General features: G+C 47.3%; 1 long non-coding RNA gene across 1 annotated transcript; it reads left to right on the top strand.

Moving 5' to 3' along the window:
- Positions 1-27: 27 nt before the first annotated feature.
- Positions 28-27,658, top strand: LOC119958436. Its single transcript, XR_005459024.1, has 7 exons — positions 28-52; positions 12,415-12,438; positions 21,176-21,199; positions 22,911-22,934; positions 24,567-24,590; positions 26,470-26,493; positions 27,638-27,658. It is a non-coding gene; the product is annotated as an uncharacterized LOC119958436 (long non-coding RNA).
- The last annotated feature ends 67 nt before the right edge of the window (positions 27,659-27,725 follow it).

The raw sequence follows: 27,725 nt of genomic DNA, 5'->3' as shown, positions 1-27,725 counted from the left end.
TTAATACAAATCTACTCCTTCCTCGCAGGATATAATCCGTACCAAGGTTATGGTAAATATATTTATTCAGAGAATTTGCTGTCACATTTTGCCATGTTGGAATCATGTTTCTAATTTGTTAGGGCAGCCCAGCGGCACAGTGGGTTAGCACTGCTGCCTCACGGCGCTGAGGACCTGACGAGCCATCAATTGCACGAGAGACGAGTTGCTATACAAAAGTTAGGCTTTAATAAGCTAGAACTTAGCCCTGCGGTTGTCTATAATAAAATGGACGACCGCCGGGAGTTCCGACTATTTATACCTCGGTATGGAGGCGTGGTTAACTCAGCCTCTGGACCAATCGGAGAGCCGTCACATGACTGGTCTCAACCAATCGGTCGAGAGGCACATGACCGATCAGGGCCAATGGTAAGCCGGTGTTCTGCACCAATGGCAGACAGCTATGCAAATCATATCACCACAGGACCCGGGTTCGAATCCCGGCCCTGGGTCACTGTCTGTGTGGAGTTTGCACGTTCTCCCCGTGTTTGCGTGGGTTTCGCCTTCACAACTCAAAGATGTTCAGGTTAGGTGGATTGGCCAGGCTAAATTGCCGCTTCATTGGAACAAAATAATTGGGTAATCTAAATTTTAAAAAAAAAGAGGGAAAAAAAACATGTTTTTAATTTGTTTAAGGGGTGTGGGCTTCGCTGGCTTGTCCAGCTTTTATCACCCTTCCCTGAGGCATCTGCTGCGGATCTGGAGTCACACGTAGGCCAGACCAGGTAGGGACAGCAGATTTCCCTACCTCGTGAACCAGATTTTTTTTGCGCTAATTGACAATGGTCAGCCTGAGAATTCTAATTCCAGATCTTTTACCATAGATCATTTACAGATCATTTACAGCTCAGAAGGAGGCCATTCGGCCCATCGAGTCTGCACCGGCTCCTGGAAAGAGCACCCTGCCCAAGGTCAACACCTCCACCCTATCCCCATAACCCAGTAACCCCACCCAACACTAAGGGCAATTTTGGACACTAAGGGGTAGTTTATCATGGCCAATCCACCCTAACCTGCACGTCTTTGGACTGTGGGAGGAAACCGGAGCACCCGGAGGAAACCCACGCAGACACGGGGAGGATGTGCAGACTCCGCACAGACTGCGACCCAGCCGGGAATCGAACCTGGGAGCCTGGCGCTGTGAAGCAACATTGCTAACTGCTGTGCTACCGTGCCGCCCGATCGGCAAAGAGGAATGTAAATGGGGGTGATTAAGGCTAAGAAGGTAGCTAATAGCGGCACAGAAAGAGATTAGATTGTGTTAATGGCAGAACACTGAGCTAAATCGCTGGCTTTGAAAGCAGACCAAGCAGGCCAGCAGCACGGTTCAATTCCCGTACCAGCCTCTCCGAACAGGCGCCGGAATGTGGCGACTAGGGGCTTTTCACAGTAACTTCATTGAAGCCTACTCGTGACAATAAGCAATTTTCATTTTTCATTTCAATTGCCTCCTTCTGCACTGTAGGAATTCTATTCTATAATCCTTATTCGTGTGTGAGTGTGGGGAGCTGAATAGACTTCAATGAAATGAGTACTTGTGCAATGTTGATTTAAAGATCTGCACCATTCTCTAATCCTTGTAAGACTATGGGCGCGATTCTCCCAAACCGGGAGAAATCGTAAGGCTGGCGTCAAATCCGGGCGGGTTTGACGCCAGCCCCCCCCCTTCCCGACCGGGAACCGATTCTGGTCCCCGGTCGGGGCTAGCATCCCGACGCCGTAAGCTCCGGCATCACGGGCTTAACGAATTTCGTTAAGCCCGCTTGCCCGAGTTAGCGCCGGCTGACGCGTCAGATGACGTCAGCCGCGCATGCGCGGATTGGAAGACTCCAACCCGCGCATGCGCGGATGACGTCATCGCGTATTTGCGCAAAACCCGTGCATGCGCGGGCCGGGATGCCCCTCAGCCGCCCCACGAATGGATACTGCGGGGCGGCAGAAGGACAAATAGTGCGCGGGCATCGGGCCTGCTGCCCGCGATCGGTGCCCACCGATCGCGGGCCCATGGCACCCTTGGCACGGCCGTGGTACTGCCGTGCCAATCGGTGCCATGGTTATAAAAAGCGAGTTGTTCCCGCCGTTTTTACGAACGGCCAGACCAGGTGTGTTTGCCGTTCGTAAAAACAGCCATAAACGGCTGGGAACTCGGCCCATCTATCAGGTGTGAATCGCTGCCGGCCGTAAAAAAACGGCGGCAGCGATTCGTGTCGGGAGTCGGGCGTGGGGGGTGGGGGGAGAATAGCGGGAGGGCGTCGGAACAGCGTGGCCGTAAAATTTTACGCGCCACGCTATTCTCCGCACCGTCGGGAGTGCGGAGAATCGCGCCCTGAATGTTTCAGGCACTGAATCGACAATGTTGAAAATGTGAATCTCCACTTGATTCTGTGCAGAGAATATTAACACACAACCTATTCTTGTTTGCACTAGAGTGCTGAACTTGTGGCATTTGAGTGGACAGTGAGAGTTTGGTGACTGAGGGAGTATAAGGGTTCATTTTTATTTAAAGTCTAGTATTTATTTTATTTAGTTAATTAACTTAAAAGTTGCTGTTTGGTCTATAAGAAGGTGAATATTTGAATCAGCTTTAAACAAGGTTCTAACCTTGGACTTACTTGCAGCTGGAGCTTGTTAATTAGTTAATTGCATTAGGCCACTTTTCAGAGGCTAGAGGCACAGCATAAATAGGAGCTAGTTACAGTGCAGACTTTGTTTGAACTAGAGTGCTGAACTTGTGGCATTTGAGTGCTACAGTGAGAGTTTGGTGACTGAGGGAGTTAGGTGAGGAGGGAGTAAGGTGCTCCTGACATTTCATTTCCTATATTTATCAAAGAGCGTGAAGGGAGCCAGGAGTTTAGAGTACAGCTGACTGGGAGCAGAGGGCAGAGGTCCAGTTGGTCTACAGGGCAGCTAATTCTGTAAAGTAAGAGGGGATGGAGGCTAGGGCAGTTGCATGCTCCTCCTGTAGGATGTGGGTGGTGAGGGATACCACTGGTGTCCCCGCTGACTATACCTGCGGGAAGTGCACCCAGCTCCAGCTCCTCAGAGACCGTGTTAAGGTACTGGAGCTGGAGCTGGATGAACTTCGGATCATCCGGGAGGCAGAGGGGGTTATCGAGAAGAGTTACAGGGAGGTAGCCACACCAAAGGTACTGGACAAGAGTAGCTGGGTTACAGTCAGGGGAAAGAAAACTAACAGGCAGACAGTGCAGGGATCCCTCGTGGCCGTTCCCCTTCAAAACAAGTATACCGTTTTGGATGCTGTTGGGGGGGATGACCTACTGGGGGAAGGCCCCATCGGCCAGGTCTCTGGCACTGAGTCTGCCTCTGGGGCTCAGAAGGGAAGGGGGGAGCATGGAAAAGCAATAGGAATAGGAGATTCAATGGTTAGGGGAATAGATAGGAGATTCTGTGGTCACGAGCAAGACTCCCGAAAGGTATGTTGCCTCCCGGGTGCCAGGGCCAGGGATGTCTCGAATCGTGTCTTCAGGATCCTGAAGGGGGAGGGTGAGCAGCCAGAAGTCGTGGTGCACATTGGTACCAACGACGTAGGTAGGAAAAAGGGTGTGGAAGTAATAAACAAGTTTAGGAAGTTAGGCTGGAAGTTAAAGACCAGGACAGACAGAGTTGTCATCTCTGGTTTGTTGCCGGTGCCACGTGATAGCGAGGCTAGGAATAGGGAGAGAGTGCAGTTGAACACGTGGCTGCAGGAATGGTGTAGGAGGGAGGGCTTCAGGTATTTGGATAATTGCAGCGCATTCTGGGGAAGGTGGGACCTGTACAAGCAGGACGGGTTGCATCTGAACCAGAGGGGCACCAATATCCTGGGGGGAGGTTTTCTAGTACTCTTCGGGAGGGTTTAAACTAATTTGGCAGGGGAATGGGAACCGGATTTGTAGTCCAGCAACTAAGGAAGCCGATATTCAGGACGCCAAAGCACATAGTGATGCAGTGGGGAAGGTAACACTGACAAAGGAGAGGCAAGGAGATGGGTTGAAGTGTGTATACTTTAATGCAAGAAGCATCAGGAATAAGGTTGGTGAACTTAAGGCATGGATCGGTACTTGGGACTACGATGTGGTGGCCATCACGGAAACTTGGATAGAAGAGGGGCAGAAATGGTTGTTGGAGGTCCCTGGTTATAGGTGTTTCAACAAGATTAGGGAGGATGGTAAAAGAGGTGGGGGGGAGGCATTGTTAATTAGAGATAGTATAACAGCTGCAGAAAGGCAGTTCGAGGGGGATCTGCCTACTGAGGTAATATGGGTTGAAGTCAGAAATAGGAAAGGAGCAGTCACCTTGTTGGGAGTTTTCTATAGGCCCCCCAATAGCAGCAGAGATGTGGAGGAACAGATTGGGAAACAGATAGAACATAGAACATAGAACGATACAGCGCAGTACAGGCCCTTCGGCCCTCGATGTTGCACCGACATGGAAAAAATCTAAAGGCCATCTAACCTACACTATGCCCTTATCATCCATATGCTTATCCAATAAATTTTTAAATGCCCTCAATGTTGGCGTGTTCACTACTGTTGCAGGTAGGGCATTCCACGGCCTCACCACTCTTTGCGTAAAAAACCCACCTCTGACCTCTGTCCTATATCTATTACCCCTCAATTTAAGGCTATGTCCCCTCGTGCTAGCCACCTCCATCCGCGGGGGAAGGCTCTCGCTGTCCACCCTATCTAACCCTCTGATCATTTTGTATGCCTCTATTAAGTCACCTCTTAACCTTCTTCTCTCTAACGAAAACAACCTCAAGTCCATCAGCCTTTCCTCATAAGATTTTCCCTCCATACCAGGCAACATCCTGGTAAATCTCCTCTGCACCCGTTCCAAAGCTTCCACGTCCTTCCTATAATGAGGCGACCAGAACTGTACGCAATACTCCAAATGCGGCCGTACTAGAGTTTTGTACAACTGCAACATGACCTCATGGCTCCGGAACTCAATCCCTCTACCAATAAAGGCCAACACACCATAGGCCTTCTTCACAACCCTATCAACCTGGGTGGCAACTTTCAAGGATCTATGTACATGGACACCGAGATCCCTCTGCTCATCCACACTACCAAGAATTTTACCATTAGCCAAATATTCCGCATTTCTGTTATTCTTTCCAAAGTGAATCACCTCACACTTCTCCACATTAAACTCCATTTGCCACCTCTCAGTCCAGCTCTGCAGCTTATCTATGTCCCTCTGTAACCTGCAACATCCTTCCGCACTGTCTACAACTCCACCGACTTTAGTGTTGTCTGCAAATTTACTCACCCATCCTTCTGCGCCCTCCTCTAGGTCATTTATAAAAATGACAAACAGCAACGGCCCCAGAACAGATCCTTGTGGTACGCCACTCATAACTGAACTCCATTCTGAACATTTCCCATCAACTACCACTCTCTGTCTTCTTTCAACTAGCCAATTTCTGATCCACATCTCTACATCACCCTCAATCCCCAGCCTCCGTATTTTCTGCAATAGCCGACCGTGGGGAACCTTATCAAACGCTTTACTGAAATCCATATACACCACATCAACTGCTCTACCCTCGTCTACCTGTTCAGTCACCTTCTCAAAGAACTCGATAAGGTTTGTGAGGCATGACCTACCCTTCACAAAACCATGCTGACTGTCCCTAATCATATTATTCCTATCTAGATGATTATAAATCGTATCTTTTATAATCCTCTCCAAGACTTTACCCACCACAGACGTTAGGCTCACTGGCCTATAGTTACCGGGGTTATCTCTACTCCCCTTCTTGAACAAAGGGACCACATTTGCTATCCTCCAGTCCTCTGGCACTATTCCTGTAGCCAATGATGACCTAAAAATCAAAGCCAAAGGCTCAGCAATCTCTTCCCTGGCTTCCCAGAGAATCCTTGGATAAATCCCATCCGGTCCCGGGGACTTATCTATTTTCACCTTGTCCAGAATTGCCAACACTTCTTCCCTACGCACCTCAATGCCATCTATTCTAATAGCCTGGGTCTCAGCATTCTCCTCCACAATATTATCTTTTTCTTGAGTGAATACTGACGAAAAGTATTCATTTAGTATCTCGCTTATCTCCTCAGCCTCCACACACAACTTCCCACCACTGTCCTTGACTGGCCCTACTCTTACCCTAGTCATTCTTTTATTCCTGACATACCTATAGAAAGCTTTTGGGTTTTCCTTGATCCTACCTGCCAAAGACTTCTCATGTCCCCTCCTTGCTCGTCTCAGCTCTCTCTTTAGATCCTTCCTCGCTTCCTTGTAACTATCAAGCGCCCCAACTGAAACTTCATGCCTCATCTTCACATAGGCCTCCTTCTTCCTCTTAACAAGAGATTCCACTTCTTTGGTAAACCACGGTTCCCTCGCCCGACCCCTTCCTCCCTGCCTGACTGGTACGTACTTATCAAGAACATGCAATAGCTGTTCCTTGAACAAGCTCCACATATCCAGTGTGCCCAACCCTTGCAGCCTACTTCTCCAACCAACACATCCTAAGTCATGTCTAATGGCATCATAATTGCCCTTCCCCCAGCTATAACTCTTGCCCTGCGGGGTATACTTATCCCTTTCCATCACTAACGTAAAGGTCACCGAATTGTGGTCACTGTTTCCAAAGTGCTCACCTACCTCCAGATCTAACACCTGGCCTGGTTCATTACCCAAAACCAAATCCAATGTGGCCTCGCCTCTTGTTGGCCTGTCAACATATTGTGTCAGGAAACCCTCCTGCACACATTGTACAAAGAATGACCCATCTAATGTACTCGAACTATATCTTTTCCAGTCAATATTTGGAAAGTTAAAGTCTCCCATAACAACTACCCTGTTACTTTCGCTCTTTTCCAGAATCATCTTCGCCATCCTTTCCTCTACATCCCTAGAACTATTAGGTGGCCTATAGAAAACTCCCAACAGGGTGACCTCTCCTTTCCTGTTTCTAACCTCAGCCCATACTACCTCAGAAGAAGAGTCCCCATCTAGCATTCTTTCCGCCACCGTAATACTGTCCTTGACTAGCAGCGCCACACCTCCCCCTCTTTTGCCCCCTTCTCTGAGCTTACTAAAACACCTAAACCCCGGAACCTGCAACAACCATTCCTGTCCCTGCTCTATCCATGTCTCTGAAATGGCCACAACATCGAAGTCCCAGGTACCAACCCATGCTGCCAGTTCCCCTACCTTATTTCGTATACTCCTGGCATTGAAGTAGACACACTTCAAACCACCTACCTGAACACTGGCACCCTCCTGCGAAGTCAAATCTGTGCTCCTGACCTCTATACTCTCAATCTCCCGTACCCCAAAACTACAATCCAGGTTCCCATGCCCCTGCTGAATTAGTTTAAACCCTCCCAAAGAGCACTAACAAATCTCCCCCCCAGGATATTGGTGCCCCTCAGGTTCAGATGTAGACCATCCTGTCTATAGAGGTCTCACCTTCCCCAGAAAGAGCCCCAGTTATCCAGAAATCTGAATCCCTCCTGCCTGCACCATCCCTGTAGCCACGTGTTTAATTGCTCTCTCTCCCTATTCCTCATCTCACTATCACGTGGCACGGGCAACAACCCAGAGATAACAACTCTGTTTGTTCTCGCTCTGAGCTTCCATCCTAGCTCCCTAAAGGCCTGCCTGACATCCTTGTCCCCTTTCCTACCTATGTCGTTAGTGCCAATGTGGACTACGACTTGGGGCTGCTCCCCCTACCCCTTAAGGACCCGGAAAACACGATCCGAGACATCACGTACCCTTGCACCTGGGAGGCAACATACCAAACATGAGTCTCTCTCGCTCCCACAAAATCTCCTATCTGTGCCCCTGACTATTGAGTCCCCAATTATTAATGTTCTACTCCTTTGGCCCCTTCCCTTCTGAGCAACAGGGACAGACTCCGTGCCAGAGGCCCGTACCCCATGGCTTACCCCTGGTAAGTCGTCCCCCCCACAAGTATCCAAAATGGTATACTTGTTACTCAGGGGAACGACCGCAGGGGGTCCCTGCACTGACTGCTTCTTCCCAGTCCCTCTTACAGTTACCCATCTATCTCCAGTCTTTGGTGTAACTACTTCCCTGAAGCTCCTATCTATGACCCCCTCTGCCTCCCAAATGATCCGAAGTTCATCCAGCTCAAGCTCCAGGTCCCTAACACGGTTTTTGAGGAGCTGGAGTTGGGTGCACTTCCCACAGATGAAATCAGCAGGGACACTGACGGCGTCCCTCACCTCAAACATTCTGCAGGAGGAGCATTGTACTGCCTTCCCTGACATCACCTCTAGATTTAAAAAAAAAACAAAAAAAAGAAAAAGAAAGGAAGAAAGATTTTGGAAAGATGCAGAAGTCACAGGTTAGTAGTCATGGGTGACTTCAACTTCCCAAACATTGAGTGGAAACTCCTTAGATCAAATAGTTTGGATGGGGTAGTGTTTGTGCAGTGTGTCCAGGAAGCTTTTCTAACACAGTATGTAGATTGTCCGACCAGAGGGGAGGCCATATTGGATTTAGTACTTGGTGATGAACCAGGGCAGGTGATAGATTTGTTAGTGGGGGAGCATTTTGGAGGTAGTGACCACAATTCTGTGACTTTCACTTTAGTAATGGAGAGGGATAGGTGCGTGCAACAGGGCAAGGTTTATAATTGGGGGAAGGGTAAATGCAATGTTGTCAGACAAGAATTGAAGTGTAGAAGTTGGGAACATCGGCTGTCAGGGAAGGACACAAGTGAAATGTGGAACTTGTTCAAGGAACAGGTACTGCGTGTCTTTGATATGTATGTCCCTGTCAGGCAGGGAAGAGATGGTCGAGTGAGGGAACCTTGGTTGACAAGAGAGGTTGAATGTCTTGTTAAGAGGAAGAAGGAGACTTATGTAAGGCTGAAGAAACAAGGCTCAGACAGGGCGCTGGAGGGATACAAGATAGCCAGGAGGGAACTGAAGAAAGGGATTAGGAGAGCTAAGAGAGGGCATGAAAAATCTTTGGCAGGTAGGATCAAGGATAGCCCCAAGGCCTTTTACACATATGTGAGAAATATGAGAATGACTAGAGCGAGGGTAGGTCCGATCAAGGACAGTAGCGGGAGATTGTGTATTGAGTCTGAAGAGATAGGAGAGGTCTTGAACGAGTACTTTGCTTCAGTATTTACAAACGAGAGGGGCCATATTGTTGGAGAGGACAGTGTGAAACAGACTGATAAGCTCGAGGAGATACTTGTCAGGAAGGAAGATGTGTTGCGCGTTTTGAAAAACATGAGGATAGACAAGTCCCCCGGGCCTGACGGGATATATCCAAGGATTCTATGGGAAGCAAGAAATGAAATTGCAGAGCCGTTGGCAATGATCTTTTCGTCCTCGCTGTCAACAGGGGTGGTACCAGAGGATTGGAGAGTGGCGAATGTCGTGCCCCTGTTTAAAAAAGGGAATAGGGATAACCCTGGGAATTACAGGCCAGTTAGTCTAACTTTTGTGGAAGGCAAAGTAATGGAAAGGGTACTGAGGGATAGGATTTCTGAGCATCTGGAAAGGCACTGCTTGATTAGGGATAGTCAGCACGGATTTGTTTGGGGTAGGTCTTGCCTTACAAGTCTTATTGACTTCTTTGAGGAGGTGACCAAGTATGTGGATGAAGGTAAAGCAGTGGATGTAGTGTACATGGATTTTAGTAAGGCATTTGATAAGGTTCCCCGTTGTAGGCTTGTGCAGAAAGTAAGGAGGCATGGGATAGTGGGAAATTTGGCCAGTTGGATAACAAACTGGCTAACCGATAGAAGACAGAGAGTGGTGGTGGATGGCAAATATTCAACCTGGAGCCCAGTTATCAGTGGTGTACCGCAGGGATCAGTTCTGGGTCCTCTGCTGTTTGTGATTTTCATTAACGATTTGGATGAGGGAGTTGAAGGGGGGGGTCAGTAAATTTGCAGATGATACGAAGATTGGTGGAGTTGTGGATAGTGAGGAGGGCTGTTGTCGGCTTCAAAGAGACATAGATAGAATGCAGAGCTGGGCTGAGAAGTGGCAGATGGAGTTTAACCCTGACAAGTGTGAGGTTGTCCATTTTGGAAGGACAAATATGAATGTGGAATACAGGGTTAACGGTAGCGTTCTTGGCAATGTGGAGGAGCAGAGAGATCTTGGGGTCTATGTTCATAGATCTTTGAAAGTTGCCACTCAAGTGGATAGAGCTGTGAAGAAGGCCTATGGTGTGCTAGCGTTCATTAGCAGAGGGATTGAATTTAAGAGCCGTGAGGTGATGATGCAGCTGTACAAAACCTTGGCCAGGCCACATTTGGAGTACTGTGTGCAGTTCTGGTCGCCTCATTTTAGGAAGGATGTGGAAGCTTTGGAAAAGGTGCAAGGAGATTTACCAGGATGTTGCCTGGAATGGAGAGTAGGTCATACGAGGAAAGGTTGAGGGTGCTAGGCCTTTTCTCATTAGAACGGAGAAGGATGAGGGGCGACTTGATAGAGGTTTATAAGATGATCAGGGGAATAGATAGAGTAGACAGTCAGAGACTTTTTCCCCGGGTGGAACACACCATTACAAGAGGACATAAATTTAAGATAAATGGTGGAAGATATAGAGGGGATGTCAGAGGTAGGTTCTTTACCCAGAGAGTAGTGGGGGCATGGATTGCACTGCCTGTGGAAGTAGTTGAGTCGGAAACGTTAGGGACCTTCAAGCAGCTATTGGATAGGTACATGGATTAGGGTAGAATAATGGAGTGTAGGTTAACTTCTTAAGGGCAGCACGGTAGCATTGTGGATAGCACAATTGCTTCACAGCTCCAGGGTCCCAAGTTCGATTTTGACTTGGGTCACTGTCTATGTGGAGTCTGCACATCCTCCCCATGACTGCGTGGGTTTCCTCCGGGTACTCCGGTTTCCTCCCACAGTCCAAAGATGTGCAGGTTGGGTGGTTTGGCCATGAAAAATTGTCCAAAATTCTATGATTAACCTAGGACAAAAGTTCGGCGGAAGATCGTGGGCCGAAGGGCCTGTTCTGTGCTGTATTTCTCTATCTCTTCCTCACAGGATATCTTTCACCTAAACAGTACGGTAACTACATTCATTCAGGCAATTTATTGCCCATTTTGACGTGTTATAATATCGAAAAAGAATAAACGTCAGGTAAAGCCGTATGGTACGGGGCGGCAGGTATGGGCAGCACAGTGGTTAGCACTGTTGCATTGCAGTGCCAGGCCCCGGGATTGATTCCCGGCTTGGGTCACTGTCTGTGCGGAGTCTGCACCTCCCGTGTGTGCGTGGGTTTCCTCCGGGTGCTCTGGTTTCCTCCCAAAAGATGTGCTTGTTGGGTGAATTGGCAGTTCTGAATTCTCCCTCCGTGTACCCGAACAGGCGCCGGAATGTGGCGACGAGGGGATTTTCACAGTCACTTCATGTCGGTGTTAATGCAAGCCTACTTGTGACAGTCAACACGTTTTTAAAAAGCCGCCATAGTCCCCAGATGACCGTGGCTGATTTCTCCTTTGAGGGGGGGGGGGGGGGGGCGGGGGGAGAGCTGACTGGTGCCGATTTAACCCGGGGGGGTCACCACACCTCAGGCGAGGGGCAAGGGTGAGAAGGCGGGGCCTTCATGAATAACCTCAGCCGGCACGGGAATTGAACCCACGCTGCAGACCTCGCTCTGCATCACGAACCAGCCGTCAAGCCGACTGAGCTAATAATGTTGACGCTCTCAGTGAAAGGTGACGATAACCAAACCCGGAAAACCCAATGCCCCGTCTCGCTGCTCAATGGTTGCTTCTCACGTGCTTTGCATGGTGTGTGTTTCCTGGGGGTGACGTTGGCGACAGAATGAATTCATCTGACGTCTCCCAGTATCAAACCCTCTCACTGGCGACATAGAACATACAGTGCAGAAGGAGGCCATTCGGCCCATCGAGTCTGCACTGATCCACTTAAGCCCTCACTTCCACCTTATCCCCCTAACCCAATAAACCCCCCCACTAACCTTTTTTGGACACTAAGGGCAATTTAGCATGGCCAATCCACCTAACCTGTACGCCTTTGGACTGTGGGAGGAAACCGGAGCACCCGGAGGAAACCCACGCAGATGCGGGGAGAACGTGCAGTTGGATTGATTGTTGTCGGACACATGTGACACAATTGTTTCAAATAACAGTTTGCTTTAAAGAGCAGACAGAGAAAAATGCCAAAATATCTGTGGGGGGGGGGGGGAGATGAACAACCTTCAGTGAAACGAGTATGAATGTGAATGTTTATTTAATGTTTGAAAGATCGAAACCAATTCCTAAAGTCTATTACTGAGCGTTTGAGATACTGAATCGATTGTGTTGAAAGTGCGAATCTCCACTTGATTCTGTACAGATAATATTAATGCAAATCTATTCCTCATCCACAGGGTACATTCCTTCCTACAGCAAAGGTCAGTATATTTATTCAGAGGGTTTATCACCACATTCTGCTATGTTATGATGTCGAGAAAGGACAATGTTGACATTCTGTGTAAAATGGTTCGCAAATGCGGGTTAGGTGGATTGGCCATGCTAAATTGCCCGTAGTGTAAGGTTAATGGGGGGATTGTTGGGTTACGGGTATACGGGTTACGTGGGTTTAAGTGGGGTGATCATTGCTCGGCACAACATCAAGGGCCGAAGGGCCTGTTCTGTGCTGTACTGTTCTATGTTCTATGTTCTATGCCCAATCATTCACTTTGCTACAAAACCTTTAAACATGAATAAAGGCCTTAAAGATCCAGTCAAATAATCCATGACCCAACCACCCTCGCCAACCTGGCGGGTTATAGTCGTGAAATTGACTGCCAATTTCTTGAATTTGAGCAGCCTGTTTCTTAATATGGTCGGCCAGGTTAGTGATATTTTCAGAGCCATCTGGAATGTAAGTACAGCACTCTTGGCCTACGATAGCGCACGTTCCTCCCTGCGAGGCTAACAGATAATCCAAAGCCAGTCGATTTTGTAATGCCACGGTCCGGACAGCCACTAGCTCAGCTGAGACCTCGGCCTGTGCCTGTCGAGTGTCCCTGGCTTCTGTTGCCGTTACATTTGCCAGATGTTCCAATGCTGAGGCCATGTAGATCAGTTCGTTCATGCCTTGCCCCTTCCATTTTAGAAATTGTTCTTTTTGCTCGCGAGGGGGAGTGTGTAAGGGTGGGTAGGTGACACATTTGGGATACGACATATCCCAAAAAGCAGGATCCTGTCCAATCAATGGGGAGCCACGGATATGCTTTAGTGCCGCATATGAAATAGGTTCCATTGTAGGCTGTAAAATCATCAGCTGATGTCATCCAGGGGATTGTATTGGTAGGTTGCATCTACTTTGCCCCATTAACTTTCCTTTCCCTGATTTATTAAAACATATGGAACCTTGAACATTATACGAGTGGACAGTGAGGGAGGGTGGAGTCAGGACATGATTATAGGTAGGTTGATACGAAGCTGAAAATTTAGTCATGTCATAGCCAGCATATTTTCATATTCCCCCTATCTCCCCTGATGCCTGTTTGATTCTGTCGTAAAATCCATTCAACTGTTTCTGTGGTATGAAAGGGGAGGGATTGGAGAGGTATTCCTTCCCTCGAATGGACGGGGATATGGGTACAAACCCAACACTTGCTTATATTCAATTTTTCAGCGTAAAGATATGACATATGTAAATAGGTATTGGAAGGCAGGTCTCGTTTAGTTCGTTTTTTTTTTACTACCGAGTGGCCATTAAGGCTAAATAGTCCAGAAAGTCCCAAAGTTATACTGAAGATCTTCATCCTGTGTTCTCGTCTGGGTTGGAGACTATCTTCTTGCAATCGGATAGATGTATCCAACTGGCATGTCCTTCAAGTTTGACCGAAGTTGGCGTCGTCAGTAGTACGAGGAAGGGTCCGCTCCAGCGTTGTCCTAGTTTCTTTCTGTCCCAGTTTTTCTACCAACACGAGGTCTCCGGGTTTGACTGCTGGATATCGAGGGACGGCTGTCCCTGTTGTTACTGGGAGATGTGCCTGTTTTACCTGTGAGTGAAGAAACTTCAAAGAAAGTGTTAATTGCTTCAAATAGTTCTGCATTTGTTCCCCCATCACATGGAGGTCTACTCCCTCTAGGGGCTTTCCATGGGCATTCCAGGGAGTCCTCATTGGCCGACCATAGACTATCTCTGCAGCTGACAGTCCGGTCCGCGAATGGGGAGTCACTCGCATGTGAAACAGTGCCAAGGGTTATACTTTTAGCCAATTTAACCCAGTTTCTTCAGTTAATTTAGATAATTTTTCTTTTTAAGTCCCGTTGGCTCTTTCCAGAATTCCTGCTGCCTGCGGGTGATACGCGCAGTGCAGTTGCTGTTTAATTACAAGGGCTTTGCACAATTCAGTATTGATCCGAGCTACAAAATGTGGTCCATTGTCTGAGCTCACCATTTTGGGTACCCCAAAACAAGGAATGACTTCCGTTAACAACAACTTCACTACTGTATGTGTCGTACAATTAGTGGTGGGGAAGGCTTCAATCCATTTACTAAACACATCGATTATTACTAAATATTTATAGCACTGTGCTTTTGGCAATTCGATAAAATCAAGCTGTATACAAGCAAAAGGATCATCTGGCAAGGGGTGGTTCCCGGAGGGCTTTTAATACCTTTACCCTTATTATGTTTCATGCAAATGACGCATCGATCCAGCCGCGTTTGCGCTGCTGTATTCAAATCTGGGTGCCACCAAGTTTTTAGGAGTAGCTGTACCACTCCCTCCTTGCCAAGATGGGTAAGAATGCAAATAATCAACAAGTACCGGCAATAAAGAATTCGGAATACAAACTTGACCAACTGGAGTCAGCCAGAGGTCTCGTGTCAAGGAGTGCAAACACCTCATTGACGTCCATAGTGTTCGCTCAGAATCAGAGGCGTCCCTCTGTAAATTTTGAACTTCAGCTATCTCTGGCATGCCCTTCGTCCTCAATGCAGGTACCTGGTTTAGAGCCTGATTAGCCCCACTGGGAACAATTAAAGAGGTTGATGAAGCTGCAGTTTTAGCAGCTGAATCAGCATGGGCATTTCCTAATTGAACAGGAGTGGCCACCTTTGTGTGCGCAATGCATTTAATAACTGCCAATGGACGGGGAAGCTGAATAGCATCGAGGAGATTTTTAACCCAAAGAGCATTTTGAATGGGAGTTCCCACAGAGGTGAGAAAACCTCGCTGTTGCCAGAGGCGGCCGAAATCATGGGGTCACGCCAAAGGCATACCTAGAATCAGTGTAAACATTAGTACTTTTGTCTGTGGCCAAAATACATGCTGGAGTAAGGGCGAATAGCTCGGCTTTTTGTGCAGAGACAGGGGTCCGGAAGGCTGCTGCTTCCTGCACGTCAGTGTCTGTTACCACAGCACATCCCGACTGTCGGACGCCAAATGGGGAAATGGAAGAACTGCCATCAACATAAAAAATTAGATCTGGATTATCAATAGGCCTGTCTGTTAAATCCGGGCGAGGTGCGGTAAGGAAGTGATTCCGAAGCAAACAATCGTGTGGTGGGTCTTCAAGGTTATCGGGGGGGCTGCTCGAGGAACACAGCAGGATGAACAATAATGAAAAGAGAGGTCGGGGTTTTGCAATAGTGAAACCTCATAGCGGCTCAATCGCGCTTGAGTCAGATGCTGGGTTTGCCGAGACGTTAGGAGAGCCACGATAGAGTGTGAAGTATGCACTTGTACTGGTTGGTGAAGGGTTAGATTAGAGGCTGCCTGGACTAACAAATGGACAGCCGTAAGAATTTGAGTGCAGGGAGGTAGACCGCAAGCTACAGGATCTAATTTGGTAGAATAGTAGGCGACCGGGCGACGCCGATCACCGTGTTCTTGTGTAAGAACACCAGTGGCACATTCATCAAGAACATTAACGTACAGCTGAAAAGGTCTGTCATACATAGGTCATCCTAGTGCTGGGGCGGTAGCCAGGGCGTTTTTCAGAGTAATAAAAGATTGCTTTGCTGAATCAGGTAGTTCAATCTTAAGAGGAGCATGTTGAGAGGAGTACGGAGTTAATTCTTTAGTATGTACAGTAACATTCGGAATCCATTGTCTGCAAAAGTTCACTAATCCTAAAAAGGCTCGCACCTGCTTGGGCGATGTAGGAAATGGGGTCTGCAGTATAGGAGTAATGCGTTCATGAGTCAGGGAGCGATCAGTAGCACTTATTAGGACACCCAAAAATTTGACTTGTCGTTGGCCTTTATGAACTTTAGTGGGCGGGATCACATATCCCCATGAATGGAGACGGATGAGCAGGTAATGGAGACTGGTTAGCGATGAAATCAGGGCTGGCAAGGAGTAAGTCATCAACTTATTGAATGATGGTGGAGCCACCAGGAGGCGCTAATGTCACTAACTGGGAGTGCAATGCCTGTGAGAAAAGGGTTGGACTTCCATTAAGGAAAGGATCAGCTTGTCCTCTTAGTGCCGCTGCCAGAAATCCCAAGGACTTGGCATGGTAGCCTTCGTTAACAGAAAGGGTCACGTGGGGTGACACAAGTCTCGACTGACGCCATAGGCTGTGGGGTAAAGGACATGAGTCGGACATATTTCAGTCAATTTTCAATATTTGCTATTTAACCAGTTTTCTGGAAAGAGACATTACTGGATGTTTATTATTTCTTTTTATTTCAAATGAACTGAACCACCGCCGAGTCTATCTGGACGGCCTGAAACGATCTGAAGTTATTTTAGACAAGAATCCATTGTTAAGTTCCTAACCGTAATCTTGTATTGACTTTGCTCCCCTTTTTTTCATTTTGGGAGATTTGTTATCCTCAGATATTCCTGAACAAAAACTAATGGAGTGTTTTAGCAACTTTCTAATCAAGGTGGATAGCCTAACTTGACCTGTCAATTCTATTCCCAATTTTAATTCTTTATCCTGCCAGCTGGCTAACAAGGAGGCATCCTTCAATTTTGGACAATATTCCCTCCATAGAGCAACTAACGTTTTAGCAGCTGACGCCCTATTATTTTCCCAAATCACTTGTTGAGCTTCTATTACTGTTGATAGGTCTTTAGTTGTTCACACAGCGTTTGCAGTACGCTGCCATTTTAAAAAGTTGTATCTAAAGTTTTACCCATTGCACACTTTGTCTGATGCCAGATGGTCCTTCCGATTACAATTTTAACAATTGATTAAGGAAATTACGTGTGTGATGTTTTATGTCAGGGTCCGCACGCTTTTTGCCCTGTTTATGTGTTATTAAGCAGAGTTATCCGCATCTGCAGGAGATTATAATTTAAATCATGGAGTAATCGCGCTCCATACAAACCAATTAACAGCTCGAAGGTGATACCGTAAAGATTCTATGTCACCCGCCTTACAAAGTTAACGGGAACCTTTTATCGCGAAGGTTTCAGGTAATAACAAGGACCATGTTGGCATCGATATCTCTTTACCTCTTTCAAATAATCACAGCTTGAAATATAATTTTTAAAGTCAAAGTCTGCAAAATGAAATATGAATTCTTTCCCTCTCTCTCTTATCTATCTCTCTCCCTCTCTACATAACTCTGTCTGTCTTTGGAACTCTTGTTGCTCTTTCTCTTTATCTGCCTACCTCTCCATTTCTGCCTCTCCCTGACTCGCTCTCTTTCGCTATCTCTAACAGTTCCTGTCTCTTGTCGCTGGCTCTCTCTCTCTCCTTCAATCTCTTCCTCTGTCTCTCTTTCTCTCTCTTGGATTCAGCCCTTGTCCTTGCGGACAAACTTTGAACAAAAACATTTTTCATTCTCTTTCGAAAACTTTATCTGTGTTATTCCATTTAAGTCAATTTGCACTGATTAATTTTAGAGGCATTAGCTATTCTTTGAGAAGTATTTTTTCTTTGTCAATTCAGAAAAGACCAACTGTCTGCTGAAATGGTTAATGTTTCCTACAGAATCTAAGGGGCGGAGAACTTGGCGTGATGCCATTTACGTCTTTCATATTTCATATGAAAAACTTATTCATATTTCAATTACTCTTATTCGTAAAGTTACTTTCTTTTAAACTGATATAGTGTGAACTGAACAACTTTGGAAAAGCTTGGGAACATTTGCAAGAGGAAATATGAATGTTTTGCCATTAGTTTAAAAACAATTTGAGTACGCATTTTGTTGTCCTTCAGAAGAACCACTTCTGAATTAGGGCAGCACGGTAGCATGGTGGTTAGCATAAATGCTTCACAGCTCCAGGGTCCTAGGTTCGATTCCCGGCTGGGTCACTGTCTGTGCGGAGTCTGCACTTCCCTCCCCGTGTGTGCGTGGGTTTCCTCCGGGTGCTCCGGTTTCCTCCCACAGTCCAAAGATGTGCGTGTTAGGTGGATTGGCCATGCTAAATTGCCCGTAGTGTCCTAAAAAGTAAGGTTAAGGGGGGGGGGGTTGTTGGGTTACGGGTGTAGGGTGGATATGTGGGTTTGAGAAGGGTGATCATTGCTCGGCACAACATCGAGGGCCGAAGGGCCTGTTCTGTGCTGTAATGTTCTCTGTTCTCTCTCTCTCTCTGTTATCATAATAAGGCCAGTACAACATTCCAAGCAGTAGTTAGTTTACATTATCTGATGTACTAAATTTCGTTCAAAAGCAATGTTAAACTTTAGTCATTATTCCCAGCATGCTTCTAAATTGGTAACTTATTAACTTCACTTCTATAATTTCCTTATTGTGGATCTTTTAATCAACACCTTTTAGTCAATTATCATGTTTTCCATAGAGAAGGGTTGTTCGATATTTACGGCTTGCGTCTGTGACCGAGTGCGTGTTGCTAAGGGGGACACGTTAGCAGGAGTTTCATTGGTAATGGGATCAGAAGTGGGAGTCAGGACTTGGGAAAGTGGAATTGTAGGATCGGGGAGCGCAAAATGAGGGTGGGGTCCAGGGTTCAAATCCTCCTTCTCTTCAGTATCGCCTGAATATGGGAACATCGGCATGCCAGAGCAACTGGGAGGATCCTCCTTTCCTATAATCTGATTGGCCAGTCCTACTTTTCTGCTAACAGGAGATTTGTTATTGCCGAATTGCTTTTTATCATTTTGACTGTTTTCTATCCCAAAGCTCACATTACAATTTTAAAGTCTCCCAATCTTTCGCTTTACCATTCACACACTCATTAATCCCTTTTTTGCGGGTGTTATCTCTCAAACTCATTAATAGTGATTGTTCGTTGCGTTAAGTGGACTGTTTTTTTCCACTGTAAAATTAAACAATTTGAAACCGGCATTTTTTTTTTCCAGATTGCTTTTTATTCTGCATCAATGCTATTGTCAAAGTTCCAAGATCCCTGTGTAACCTAGTGGCCAGATATTGTTACCTAATTTATTGTTTAAAGCAACGCTGCAGACAATCTTTGAATATTACGTTCTTGAGAAGGGGTTTCTAAACACATGAAAAATAGAGGGGAATTGCCGCTAGTTTTATCTAAAGTTTTGTTGCATAATGTCAGTAAAATGTGCCCCTGGCAAAAAAAAATGCTCAAACAAAATTTCTGGTACCAAATCAAATTGGAGGGTCCTTGACCCCAAAAAATTACTGACAGCCTGTATAAATCTGATGCGGATGAAAAACGAGATCAACAAGGTCCCTGACCTGCGGCTAATTACACAAAACAAATGTACTCACAGTCAAATTTAGATTCGAGAACCGTCACCTGTTTAGTTACTTCCGACAGGGATGAGGGGTCGCAGCACAGATCCGAGAGAGAGAGAGACCAAGGTCAATCTTACCTTGTGCCGGCGTCTGTCTCTTTACTCCGGTCATGGTTTTTATCACTTTTTCTCAGTCCCTCATGGAAGCTCACTTCAGGATATTGGATTTTTTCACGCAGCGCCAAATGTCGTATTCAATATTTTCCCCGCTTCCGGACTGTGATAGAGAAATACAAACAGCATTCATTAGGTAAGCAAAACTGAACTTTATTTCCGAATTAGAACTGACTGCTAGCAGTAATGGCTGAGACTTGAAGTCGGAAGGCAGTCAAATACAAACTGCTGAGTCCGTCTCAAGTCTGCGATATTACAGAAGAATAAGGCGATTTTTATACATTATAGGATCAAGATAACATGAATACAGCTTGGTCAGGAATTTGATCGAAAGTAAAACATAAGTAATAATCCATACAATGGCGTCTCCTTGTTGACCTTTAGAGGACTCGGGTCTCATGTCACTATCTTGTCTTTGTTTTAAGCGATGGAAAAATTTGTTTAAGTACAGGAAGAGACAGTTTTTTAGCTTATCGTATATATTTAGACTCCTCTGGTCTCATGACGAACGGGTCTTATCTGAGTGTTAGAGTCAGTCAGTTCTCAGGTCAAGTTGACCTCGGCTGTTTGTATCTGTGCCTTAGGTTATGTGAACTCAGTTTAAATTCAATTGTACCAAGAAGACTTGACTAGTTTTCCCATCATGCCATTATTTGCTTCACACAATACCACACCTTGATGCATCTGCACATTCGATTGATGTAGCTGGATTCATTTTGCATGGTGTACGTTTCCTGGGGGTGACGTTGGCGACAGAATGAATTCATCTTACGTCTCCCAGTATCAAACCCTCTCACTGGTGACATAGAACATACAGTGCAGAAGGAGGCCATTTGGCCCATCGAGTCTGCACTTATCCACTTAAGCCCTCACTTCCACCTTATCCCCCTAACCCAATAAACCCCCCTAACCTTTTTTGGACACTAAGGACAATTTATCATGGCCAATCCACCTAAGCTGTACGCCTTTGGACTGTGGGAGGAAACCGTAGCACCCGGAGGAAACCCACGCAGATGCGGGGAGAACGTGCAGTTGGATTGATTGTTGTCGGACACATGTGACACAATTGTTTCAAATAACAGTTTGCTTTAAAGAGCAGACAGAAAAAAATGCCAAAATATCTGTGGGGGGGGGGGGGGGGGGTGGGGGTGGGGGGGGGGGGGGGGGGTGGGGGGGGGGTGGGGTGGGGGGGGGGGGGATGAACAACCTTCAGTGAAACGAGTATGAATGTGAATGTTTATTTAATGTTTGAAAGATCGAAACCAATTCCTAAAGTCTATTACTGAGCGTTTGAGATACTGAATCGATTGTGTTGAAAGTGCGAATCTCCACTTGATTCTGTACAGATAATATTAATGCAAATCTATTCCTCATCCACAGGGTACATTCCTTCCTACAGCAAAGGTCAGTATATTTATTCAGAGGGTTTATCACCACATTTTGCTATGTTATGATGTCGAGAAAGGACAATGTTGACATTCTGTGTAAAATGGTTCGCAATGCCCAATCATTCACTTTGCTACAAAATCTTTAAACATGCTGTTCTCCCTCGGGGTGATATTGGCGATGGAATGGATTGATCTGAGCCCCTCCCGCCGTTTCGCAGCACCACATTCTCCAGCCTTGAACCTTGGGCGCGATTCTCCGTTCCATGATACACTTTGGGGTTCTCTAAACTCTGGCCCATAACACTATGGGGAAAGATTATTGCAGCCCTGGATAGATGACTCTGATCAATCGGTTCCTTTGATGTTAAAGAAAATTTTTATTTAATCACAGAATTAATCACATTAGAAACAAATAAAAACTTTACGGTTAACAGTTATGGCAGTTCTTTAGTAAAAGAAGAAATCTTATCTTCGTAAATCTGCCTCTATATTCCAATTAAGCAGACCAATATATATTAACGACCACTCATAAATAAAGTTAACAACCAGGTTTTTGCTTGCTTTTCTCTGGTGATGTATTGGCTGTACATGCGGAGGCATTTTCATTGAATCATAAAGTCCCTACCGTGCAGAAGGAGGCCATTCGGCCCATCATGTCTGCACCGATTCTCTGAAAGAACACCCGACCTAAGCCCACTGCCCCACATTATCCCCCTACCCTCACCTAACCTGTACATATTTGTACACTATGGGGACATTAGATAAGTCCCCTGGGCCTGACAGGGTATACCCGAGGTTACTACGGGAAGCGAGGGAGGAGATTGCTGCGCTATTGGCGATGATCATTGCATCCTCACTCTCCGCTGGAGTAGTACCGGATGATTGGAGGAAGGCGAATGTTGCCCCACTGTTCAAGAAAGGGAATAGGGAAATCCCGGGGAATTACAGACCCACCAGTCTTACGTCTGTGGTGAGCAAAATATTGGAAAGGCTTCTCAGAGATAGGATTCATGATTATTTAGAAAAACATAGTTTGATTAAAGACAATCAGCATGGCGTTGTGAGGGGCAGGTTATGCCTCACAAGCTTCATTGAATTCTTTGAGGATGTGAAGAGACACACTGATGAAGTTCAGGCAGTGGATGTAGTGTATATGGATTTCAGTAAGACATTTGATAAGGTTCCCCATGGTAGGCTCATTCAAAAAGTTAGGGAGCATGGGATACAGGGAAATTTGGCTGCCTGGATACAGAATTGGCTGGCCGAAAGAAGACAGCGAATGGTAGTTGATGGAAAGTATTCCGCCTGGAGGTGGGTGACCAGTGGTGTCCCGCAGGGATCTGTTCTGGGACCTCTGCTCTTTGTGGTTTTTGTAAATGACTTGGATGAGGAAGTGGAAGGATGTGTTGGTAAGTTTGCCGATGACACGAAGGTTGGTGGTGTTGTAGATCGTGTCGAGGGCTGTTGCAGGTCACAACAGGATATTGACAGGATGCAGAGCTGGGCTGAGATGCAGAGCTGGGGGGGGGGGGGGGTGGTGGTGGGATGAACAACCTTCAGTGAAACGAGTATGAATGTGAATGTTTATTTAATGTTTGAAAGATTGAAACCAATTCCTAAAGTCTATGACTGAGCGTTTGAGATACTGAATCGATTGTGTTGAAAGTGCGAATCTCCACTTGATTCTGTACAGATAATATTAATGCAAATCTATTCCTCATCCACAGGGTACATTCCTTCCTACAGCAAAGGTCAGTATATTTATTCAGAGGGTTTATCACCACATTCTGCTATGTTATGATGTCGAGAAAGGACAATGTTGACATTCTGTGTAAAATGGTTCGCAATGCCCAATCATTCACTTTGCTACAAAACCTTTAAACATGCTGTTCTCCCTCGGGGTGATATTGGCGATGGAATGGATTGATCTGAGCCCCTCCCGCCGTTTCGCAGCACCACATTCTCCAGCCTTGTACCTTGGGCGCGATTCTCCGTTCCCCACGCCGGGTGGGAGAATCACTGGAGGGCCGGGCGAATCACGGCACGCCGCCCTGGCACCCCCTGCGATTCTCCCATCCCCCCCCCAAAATGGCGTGTCGTGGAATCGCCACTCGCCGTTTTTCACGGCGACCGGCAATTCTCCGGCCCGGATGGGCCGAGCGGCCTGCCGTTCCCGACCTGTTCACGCCGGCGCCAACCACACCTGGTCGCTGCCGGCGTGAACATAGCACGAAAGGTAAGTTTGGGGCCTGTGGGGGGGCGGAGAGAAGAACGAGCACCACGGGTGTGCTCGGGAGCTGACTGGCCCACGATCGGTGCCCGCCGATCGTCGGGCCGGCGTCTCTAAGAGACGCACTCTTCCCCCTCCGCTGCCCCGCAAGATCAAGCCGCCATGTCTTGCGGGGCAGCGGAGGGGAAGATGGCAACCGCGCTTGCGCGGGTTTGAGCCGTCAGCCGCCGTGACGTCAGCCGCGCATGCGCGGGTTGGAGCCGGCCAACCTGCGCATGTGCGGCTGACGTCACTTAGGCACCGCCGTCGCGTGATTTTCGGCGTGCCGCTTTGACACAAGCGTCAAGGCCCAGAGGCCGAGTTTCTCACAACGCCGCTCCTAGCCCCAGCGGGGGTGGGAGGGGGGGGTGAATAGGGTGCGAGGAGCGGCCTCCGACGCCGTCATGAAACTCGGCCGAGTTCACGACGGCTTTCGCGATGCCGCGTGGCATCGGAGAATCGCGCCCCTTGTCTCTGGGGAGGCATTTCGACATTTCCCTCTCCCAGAAGCTGCGATGTTAGCACAAGGACTCCGTAACGGAGACTGGAGAGGCCGAGACGTGTCAGGGTTGAAGAAAGATTGAACAATGGGAGGTATGACCCACTGGTACAGGTTGAAAAGGGGCTGATTGGGCAATGAAGGAAGAGCTGATGGTAATTGGCAGGTAGGTCAGCAACTAGCGGTCACATGGTTTTCGTTTTCTTTATTTGTCCACGGGATGTGGCTGTCGTTTGGCCAGGCCAACATTTGATGCCCATCCCTGAGGACATTGAAGTGTCAACCACATTGCTGTGGGGTCTGTAGTCACATGAAGGCCAGGCCGGGTAAGGACGGCTGATTTCCTTCCCTAAAGGACATCAGCGAAGCAGATGGGTTTTTACAACAATCGCCAATGGGTTGATTGACATGGTCACCATCAGACGTTCAATTTGACGTGATGATGATAAATTTGAGTATGATGATAAAGTTAATTTGATGTTTGGAAGATCTACACTGAACCGGAATCTGTGCAATACTGAACGTTTCAAATACTGAGACAACTGTGCTGAAAATGTGAATCTCCATTTGATTCACCGCGGACAATATTAATACAAATCTATTCCACCCTCACAGGATACCCTCCATCCAAGGTTTCTGGTAAATATAGTTATTCAGAGTTTTTACTGTCACAATTTGTCATGTTATCAAAAAAGCAGCAACGCTCAGTAAACCCGCTGAGGTTGTGCAGCAGTGTGAGGTTTGCAATGGGAAAAAGGATTTGATTTTGCGACCGGGGGAAGGGGGAGGGGGGTCAAGATCCCACAGGTACCTAATGGGTAGGACACATTCAGGGATCGTGTGAACAAACGAGCCATTTGGATCGGGAATTCCCGAGCAGCTCAATTCACAGAACTGCCCTGAGACGTGATCATTGACCAGACCACTACATGGATGCACGGAACTTGATGCGTCTGCATATTGGATTGATGTTGCCGTCTCCTTGTCAGACACAAATGACGTAACTGTTTTGAAATAACGGTTTGCATCAGATCACTTAAGGAGGAATGCCAAAATGTCTGAACTTCAATGTACCCAATTCTATTTACCCAAAACACCAAACTATAAAACATATAGGGCGGGATTCTGCAATAATGGGGCTAAGTTGGCTAGAAAGCCGGTGCCATCCACTCCGGCGACAACAGCCTCCGAAAGTGAGGAATTCTCACCTTTCTTGGGGACTAGGTTGATGCTGGAGTGGTTCCCCCCAGCTCCAGCTGGCGCAGAAGGCCCGGCACGTGTTCACGCATGCGCGGATCGACCGGACTAATCTCGCGCATGCGCGGACCGTCCGGCGTATTTCCACGCATGCGCAGACTGGTCGGCGTATTTCCGCGCATGCGCAGGGGTTCCCTTCTCCATGCCCCCCCCCCACCCCCCCCCCCCCCCCCGGGCAATATGGCAGTGCCCTACAGGGGCCCGGCGAGGAGGAAAGAAGTCCCCCCACGGAACCAGCCCGCCCGCAGATCGGTAGGCCCCGATCGTGGGCCCCGCGCGCCCCCCCCCACCCCACTCCCTCCCAGGACCGCCCCGCGCACACTTCCCTGCCAGGTCCCACCGCGTGGGAGGTGAGTAATTCACGCCGGCGGGATTGGGAAGAACTTTACACCCACTCAGCCCGTCGGGCACGGAGAATCACCGGGGGGGGGGGGGGGGGGGGGGGCGCTGTCAACGGCCCCCGACCAGTGTGGCAGGTATCCCCGCCGGCCCCGGAAAATGGTGCCAGAGAATAGGGCAGCCGGCGTCGGGGCGGTGTGGCGGGAGGCGCAGGGTCGGAGAATCCCACCCATAAAACGTGGCAACGAAGCCGGCGGGTAGCGCCAAAATAATTCTGTTTCAGGAGAGGGATGCGGGAATACATTTGTGAAAATTGGAATGAATAATTATTTTGTTCCCCGTTATTGGTGCAAGAGGTTAGTTATTAACTGTGAGGGGGGGGGGGGAGATGTGTTAGCTTGAGTGAAATGAGTAAGTATAGGAATGTTTATTTAATATTTGAAAGATCTGCACCAATCCCGAACCCATGTAATCCTGAGCGTTTCCGATACTGAACCGATTGTGTTGAAAATGTGAATCTCCCCTTGATCGAAGCAGATGGGTTTTTACAACAATCGCCAATGGGTCGATTGACATGGTCACCATCAGACGTTCAATTCTAGATTTTTATTGAATTGAAATTGCACCATCTGCTCTGGCGGGATTTGAACCCATGTCCCAGGGATTTACCCTGGGCCTCTGGATTACTAGTTCAGCGACAATACCGCTACGCCACTGCCTCCCCGGAATGGTGGAGAGATTAATTAGCATCATTGAAATGAGTATGATGATAAAGTTAATTTGATGTTTGGAAGATCTACACTGAACCTGAATCTGTGCAATACTGAACGTTTCAAATACTGAGACAACTGTGTTGAAAAATGTGGATCTCCATTTGATTCACCGCGGACAATATTAATACAAATCTATTCCACCCTCACAGGCTACCCTCCATCCAAGATTTCTGGTAAATATAGTTATTCAGAATCTTTACTGTCACAATTTGTCATGTTATCAAAAAAGCAGCAACGCTCAGTAAATCCGCTGAGGTTTTACAGCAGCATGAAGTTTGGAATTAGTGAAAGGATTTGATTTTGCGACCGGGGGGAGGGGTGTCAAGATCCCACAGGTACCTAATGGGAAGGACACAATCAGGGATTGAGCAAACAAACCATTTGGATCGAGAATCCCTGAGCATCTCAACTCACTGTCCTGCCCTGAGATGTGATCATTGACCAGACCGCGACACGACTTCACGCAACTTTTTGCGTCTGCACATTGGATTGATTGTTGCCGCCTCCTTGTCAGACACGAATGACATAACTGTAGCACAGTGGTTAGCACAATTGCTTCACAGCTCCAGGGTCCCAGGTTCAATTCCCGGCTGGTTCACTGTCTGTCTGTGCGGAGTCTGCACATTCCGCCCGTGTGTGCGTGGGTTTCCTCCGGGTGCTCCGGTTTCCTCCCACAGTCCAAAGATGTGCGGGTTAGGGTGGGTTGGCCGTGATAAATTGTCCCTTAGTGTCCAAAATTGCCCTTAGTGTTGGTTGAGTGGGGTTACTGGGTTATGGGGATAGGGTGGAGGTGTGGGCTTGGGTGGGGCGCTCTTTCCAAGAGCCGGTGCACTCGATGGGCCAAATGGCCTCCTTCTGCACTGTAAATTCTGTGATTCTAAAATAACAGCCTGCATCAAATAACGTACAGAGGAATGCCAAAATATCTGAACATAAATGTACCCAATGCTTTTTACCCCCAAACCAAACTATAAAACATATAATACATGGAAACGAAATGGCCGAGAAGGGGCAAATTAATTTTGTTTCTGAAGATGGATGCCGAGAAACGTTTCTGAAAAATGGAATGAATAATTATTTAATTCCCCGCTGTTGGTGCAAGAGGTTAGTTATTTACCTGTGAGGGTGGGGAGATGAGTAAGCTTGAGTGAAATGAGTAAGTATGGGGATGTTTATTTAATATTTGAAAGATCTGCACCAATCCCGAACCCGTGTAATCCTGAGCGTTTCCGATACTGAATCGATTGTGTTGAATATGTGAATCTCCACTTGATCCTCTGCAGACAGTATTAATACAAATCTATTCCTCACCCACAGAATATGTTCCTCAGCACGAATATGGTAAATATATTAATCACCACATTTTATAATTTTATAATGCTGTTAGTGTCCCAAACGAGAGCAC

This window comes from Scyliorhinus canicula, chromosome 29 (assembly GCF_902713615.1).
Source record: "Scyliorhinus canicula chromosome 29, sScyCan1.1, whole genome shotgun sequence".
NCBI lineage: Eukaryota > Metazoa > Chordata > Chondrichthyes > Carcharhiniformes > Scyliorhinidae > Scyliorhinus > Scyliorhinus canicula.
The sequence above is the reverse complement of the archived record's forward strand: the minus strand, read 5'-3'. Positions and strand labels throughout refer to the sequence as shown.